The sequence below is a fragment of the Pinus tabuliformis genome, chromosome 7 (genome assembly GCF_031772625.1).
Source record: "Pinus tabuliformis cultivar Carrire ecotype Pingquan chromosome 7, CPIR1, whole genome shotgun sequence".
Classification (NCBI taxonomy): domain Eukaryota; kingdom Viridiplantae; phylum Streptophyta; class Pinopsida; order Pinales; family Pinaceae; genus Pinus; species Pinus tabuliformis.
In genome coordinates, this window is record NC_142293.1 from 117932869 (window position 1) to 117939572 (window position 6704).

The 6704-nt window shown below is 38.4% G+C and overlaps 1 pseudogene; it reads right to left on the bottom strand.

Annotated features, from left to right (window-relative positions):
- Nucleotides 1-813: 813 nt before the first annotated feature.
- LOC149246006 (uncharacterized) lies at nt 814-2251 on the bottom strand (annotated as a pseudogene).
- Between the last annotated feature and the right edge of the window lie 4453 nt (nt 2252-6704).

A 6704-nucleotide genomic window follows, 5' to 3' on the forward strand; every position in this document is an offset into this window, starting at 1 on the left:
GAAGGAGAGCAAGTGCCCTAGCTTGGAGGTGGCTTGGGGAATGAGTTGCATGACAAGTGACAAAGCAATGACTAAAGGAGGGATGCCCTAGCTTTAAGCATTGTTTTTGTTAAAGGAGATCACTTGATGACAAACATTCTTCTTCAAGGGATCATTGTGGTGGCTCAATCATGAATCTCCCCCTTGCAAGAAGGACATACAGTGCAAAAGGGTTTTAAAAGCATGATAACATGACTTTATAGGGCATTACACTTATTCAAAGCATATTCCATATATTTAGAGACTTATTCTCCCTTTGAGGAGAACTTTTGGGGCTAAGGATGCATTATTTAATTAGCTCTCAATATTTTAAGTCAAATATTTAATTACTTTTATCCCCTCCTCATGATGCACAGGGTTTCAATCATCTTTGGAAAAACTGAGGATAACATCTCTTCACATAGAGTAATGACAGTTCCTTATATAACAACACATTCAATTGATATACATAATTGCAAGCCCCATTCTTCAGAGTTCCCCAATATGTAACAAAGTAGTAAGCCAAATGAGAAATTCTGCATTGAAAAAGAAGGTGTTGAGTATGATTCTAGCTTGATACATAACAAGTCTGCTGCTCCACAGTTTCCTCCCCAAATGCCAAACAAGGACACTGAAAGAGTAAATACTTTCCAAAAACCTAGTACCGTTCAGATCGTCCAGATCCTCTATGAGGGGAGCAAAAGTGAATTATAAGCATTGTACAAAGAATGATGCTCTGTGGAAGTTCTAATCATGAGAGGTTGAGATGTAAAGGAGAAGTTGGAGAGCCGACAGTCATTTTCCAGACAGCTGGAGGGAAACCTGTAGGCATATCACGTGAATCTTTGATGCTGCGAGACCGGATGTAAGCATTGCCACTACTTCAGGAATTAGTCTTGGAACTGGTATAACATGTTTTGCTGGAACCACACTGAATTCAGCATATGCACCAAATGACATAGCTGCCACAGGTGCACCTATAGTCAAACCTTCAACAAAATCACTGATTGCTACAACTAAACCAACAACCTCAAATCCTGAATCAAACGGGAGACGAGAACTAGCTTCCTTCTCATTCCCAAAATAACGCCCAGAACTGTAATTTATATCACTAGCATTTACTCATGCATATATATTTTTCATAAGAACATGACCAGGCCTAATGGGCAGCTTCAAGTATGTTCTCTCAATTTTGGTAGCTTGTCGAAAATTGTTATCGAGTCTGTGAACCACTACTTTCTCGAAAGTGCCGGGAATAGTTGACACAATCTCAACGTTTGCTTGAGGTCTATATGAGACACTATTATCCATGCGTCCAGATTTTATCAGGTATTTTTTTTCCTCTCTTCAGGAGTTGGCCAATATTCCAACCCTCTTCGTTTTTTTATCCAAAGGCATTGACCAGCCTTTGTCTCATCTTCTATAAGCTCAAGATTACCTTTAATAATCATATCCATAGGTAGGAACCCTCCTAACTGCTCAATAACTCTAGGCTGCACTTTCTTGGCCAAGTCAGTGTCCACAAAATCAGGACACAGTACATTTACACGAATGCCTTTACGTTTGTAAGTGCTAAGGGATCTTGAAAACATAACCACACCACCTTTTGATGCACCATATATAGGCATATTATACGATGGATAAAGCTCTACTGCAGATCCAATATTCAAAATTGTTCCATCGTGGCCTCCTGCTTCCATAGATTGAATTGCCAAGCGAGTACAGTCCATGACAGCCATTAGATTTATGTCAATAGTACGCCTCCATGGACCACTTCCATCACTACTCTTATCCTTAACAAAAGGTATCTCATCAGCTATACCAGCATTGTTAATGCAAATGTCTAGTCTTCCAAATGAGTCCAAATGCTTCACAAAAGCAGATGCAAGATCCCCTGGATTAGCAACATCACATCTAATAAATGCTGTTGTGGGCTTTTCCAGATCTCGATAGAACTTGACATGCTCTTCTTCCAGAACACCAACAACTTTTTTACCAGATGTTTCTGAATAATCAAGAATTGTCATACGAACACCTTTCTTTCCCAAAGCAAGAGAAAGAGCTCGTCCGATTCCAGTTCCTCCTCCAGTGACTAATGCAACTTTGCCCTTCAGCTCCATGTTAAACAATGAACACTTCAACTGACGGGATCAAGTAAAAGCAGGTTAGTTCAGCGCCTCTACAGACTAACAGTCCATCGATATCTGTGGATTCTTTAGCTATCGAATTTTGGGGAATCACAATTTTATATATAAAACGTTTCTCGTACTAAAATTAAAATACCTTTAGACAAGAATTCAACCATTGAGGGCAGGGGCTAAAATTCTCATCATCATCTGTAACGCGACCGCCATTTGCAGGGACAAAGCTAGTTCTGAGGAGTGTTCATTTTCCGAGTTCATCCTCAACGCCACATTGGCACCTCCTTCGTGGCTCCCATCCCATTTATTCGTTGTGCCATCCTCCCAAGGAATCTTACAGTAAACTATGTTTTCCCTACCATAATAATCTCTTGGTCTCGGTACTTGATATGCGCTACTAACCGATAATTAATATGGTGATTCAATTAACCTGCCCCCTTTCAACAGAAATTATATATCATATTAAAATAAATACAAGTAGTTTCAGATTTCAAATGCGTTTCAATGCGATGTACTGGGTTAAGGGACCAGTTCCAGACTATATATATACTTTATTTTATATGTTTTTTTTTAACAGGTAAAATTGCAGAATTATTTATGTGACAGCATGTGCTATTTTTTTACAGTAGTAGTAATGATCTGAAAATATAAAGATTTATTGGCAATGTTGAATGACAGTACGGAAACCCTCCGGGTTGCGGACATGGAATCTCTGCCGTATTTCCATAACTTAAGTGCCTATCAACAATGCATTCAATAGGAATAACAAGGAATTAAGAACCGAGAACAAAGATAACTAAGCTCATTAAAGCCAACAATCTCCTGGAAAAATGTTGAAGCCAAGATGTTAGTGCTTAATATGCTTGCACAGATAGTTTAGAAAGATGCACAGCCTTTTGGTTTCTGAATCATAATGCGCATGGAGATGTTTCTGTCCAATAGTTCCTCTGATTGACTAACAGAGTTTATTTGTTTGATGGGGATTGTGAGCTGTCAAAAGTGATTCACAATTTGACCTGGCACTGCACCATAAGATATTTGGAGGTACCTATTACTTTCTTAGTAAGAGTACTGTATTGGTACAGAACAACCTTCGTAGGTGCCTTATATACCTTTCTTGCAGGGTAAGATTACGGTGCATCTATTGTGGAAGTCATGATAGAGAGTGAAGCCATCGAGGCTCTCTTGGAAGTTCTTAAGTGTCATCAGAACTAGGAGAATGCAGCAGAACTGATTGAAGACTTACAGGATAATGTGAAGATTCTTGGCAGTTGAAAAATCAACAGTTGCTCCATTGTATCAGTATTTGCTTGACACGCAAACTCAAACTCAACAAGCAAGACTGTTAGCTGCTCTTGCACTAGGGGTGCTGTTTCAAAATGAGAATGTCAGGGGTAATAGATGCCATCTCTGTCTGTTGTGCAATAGTGAATCAACTAATGATGGTGGTTTCCATTTGTGCCTTGTAAAATCAAATTATGTACAACCGCTTACATAAGCAAGTAGTTGCAGAAGCTGGTGGTATTACAGAGACAACAGGAATGGGTTCTAAGCTTCATGAAAGGACTGATACAGTTCTTTGGATCCGTAACAGATGGGACCCTAAAAGGCCAGTTTCATCTGCTGTTGTCAAGTTCAGACTCTTAACAACAAATGACGTTCGCCTTTAATCCAAAAAAAATTACTTCAATGATTATGCAGTGAGAACAACGAAGACAAGCTGAGTTTTCCCTTCTCCTTACTAGAGGAGATTCTAGAAAAATAACAGAGATCGATCTGCTTATTAACCTCAAGATCAGAGAAAATGTCTGGCTTCAAAATGTTTGGGAAGGAGAATCTGTGGCCAGAGTGGGAACAATTATAATGTTGATTCAATATTTAAAAGATGGACACCCAGCTATCTACATGCCTACTCTTCTGCCACCACCAAGTTGTGAATCGAAGCTGATAACTAGGGCAGATGATACGGAGGAAGTTGTGAAAGAAAGGCTTCGTGTATCCTGAAGGAAGGCTCAATGAAATTTTCAGAGTTTCGTCCAAAAAAAAAAAAAATTGTTGAAAAGGTTTGCGATTTAGAAAAATGAAGAAGAAAAAAACAAATTTAACACCGAACAAAATTGGCATAACCCCAAACCACTGAAAAATGATTTTATAAGATCTTATAAATTTAAACTCCTGAAGATCAAGTTGTAGAGATATTCTGAAACCTAAGAGTTTGATGGTAATCCTTATACAAAATTTAGAATGTAGTAACTATCTATCAAACAAGTCACGCATGCATGGGCCCATAGGTCTCGAGGTTTCAACTTGAGCTCTGATACCAAGTGTGAGGACCATAACTCACCAGACTATATACATTTTTTTATTTTTTTTTAACAACAAATACAACCAAAGAAGGAACGCATTGAAATTCATTTTTTTTTTTTTTTTTACACACACATTCCTGCCACTCATTTCAGGAAACATATCATAACATTTTTATACTGTTAACTAAGATCAATAGTCATGAAATACATATGTACCGTTCACCAGAAGGCGAGACTCCAATTGCACTGCTATTGCTGGTATTCCCTTGTAGCTGGTCACCTCCGCGAGTGAATGATGACGCACTTGATCCGAATGCGAAGACTCACCGGTTAACCTCCCAGCCTACTCCTTGGGTACTCTTCTTCCCCGTGGACCCCCGAGCTGCAATGGGGTTGTACAATGGAGACAAGCACTAGCTAGTAGAGGAGAGCACACCTTGGCTCAAGAGTCCCCTCTCTAAAACCTCTACCTCACCAAACTCACTATAGCTTCGTAATCACTGCTCTGACCACGTCTCATCCATCCAACGATAGGGTTTCCAAAAAGTCCCTTCTTCCATGGCTTGCCCCTTCTTTTATAGGAGTCCTCATAGGTGACACTTGTCCTGTCATGCATAATTAATTATTTTTTTTATAATTCAATAGCTTGATTATTCACCCACCCATGTGTCATTCTCACATCAAGGTTCTCCCAAAATTATTTACTTAAATTTTTATTTAAAACTAATATTTTCCTCACCTCAACAAGATTCCTATTTCTTCTCCTAGTTGTCTCTTTATTCCCCTCTTTTATTCCTTAATTTGTGTTCATTACTTGAAGTCAATTAATGAGTCAAGATTTTATCCCCAATCTACTCCCTAATTTAACTCAGGTTATCTCCTAGATGGATATTCTTATGTTGGTTGTTGACACATGGAGCTTCTCTACATTTCTCTAAATTTAATTTATTATTCTCATTTTAATTCACCTTCCCCTTTTCTTAATTAGGTTTAAATTATTTTAGGATTAATCTTTATCCTTACCATTATGTTTGTCTTTCCCCTTTTTCCTAATTAAACCATATAATCTTCCTAGTAATTTGGAAAATGGGAAGGGTAGAGTTTTTAAGGTTCTCCCAAAAAATTCACCCACCCATGTGTCATTCTCACATCAAGGTTCTCCCAAAAAATTTACTTCAATGATTATGCAGTGAGAACAACGAAGACAAGCTGAGTTTTCCCTTCTCCTTACTGGAGGAGATTCTAGAAAAATAACAGAGATTGATCCACTTATTAACCTCAAGATCAGAGAAAATGTCTGGCTTCAAAATGTTTGGGAAGGAGAATCTGTGGCCAGAGTGGGAACAATTATAATGCTGCTTCAATATTTAAAAGATGGACACCCAACTATCTACACGCCTCCTCTTCTGCCACCACTAAGTTGTGAATCGAAGTTGATAACAGGGCAGATGATACGGAGGAAGTTGTGAAAGAAAGGCTTCGTGTATCCTGAAGGAAGGCTCAATGAAATTTTCAGAGTTTCGTCCAAAATTTTTTTTTTTGTTGAAAAGGTTTGCGATTTAGAAAAATGAAGAAGAAAAAAATAAATTTAACACTGAACAAAATTGGCATAACCCCAAATCACTGAAAAATGATTTTATAAGATCTTATAAATTTAACTCTTGAAGATCAAGTTGTAGGGATATTCTGAAACCTAAGAGTTTGATGGTAATCCTTATACAAAATTTAGAATGTAGTAACTATCTATCAAACCAGTCACGCATGCATGGGCCCATAGGTCTCGAGGTTTCAACTTGAGCTCCGATACCAAGTGTGAGGACCATAACTCACCAGACTATATACATTTTTTTTTTCTTTTTTTTTTTTTTTACAACAAATACAACTAGAGAAGGAACGCATTGAAATTCAATTTTTTTTCTTTTTTACACACACATTCCTGCCACTCATTTCAAGAAACATATCATAACATTTTTATACTGTTAACTAAGATCAATAGTCATGAAATACATATGTACTGTTCACTAGAAGGCGAGACTCCAATTGCGCTACTGTTGCTAGTATTCCCTTGTAGCTGGTCACCTCTGCGAGTGAATGATGACGCACTTGATCCGAATGCGAAGACTCACCGGTTAACCTCCCAGCCTACTCCTTGGGTACTCTTCTTCCCCGCGGACCCCCGAGCTGCAATGGGGTTGTACAATGGAGACAAGCACTAGCTAGTAGAGGAGAGCACACCTTG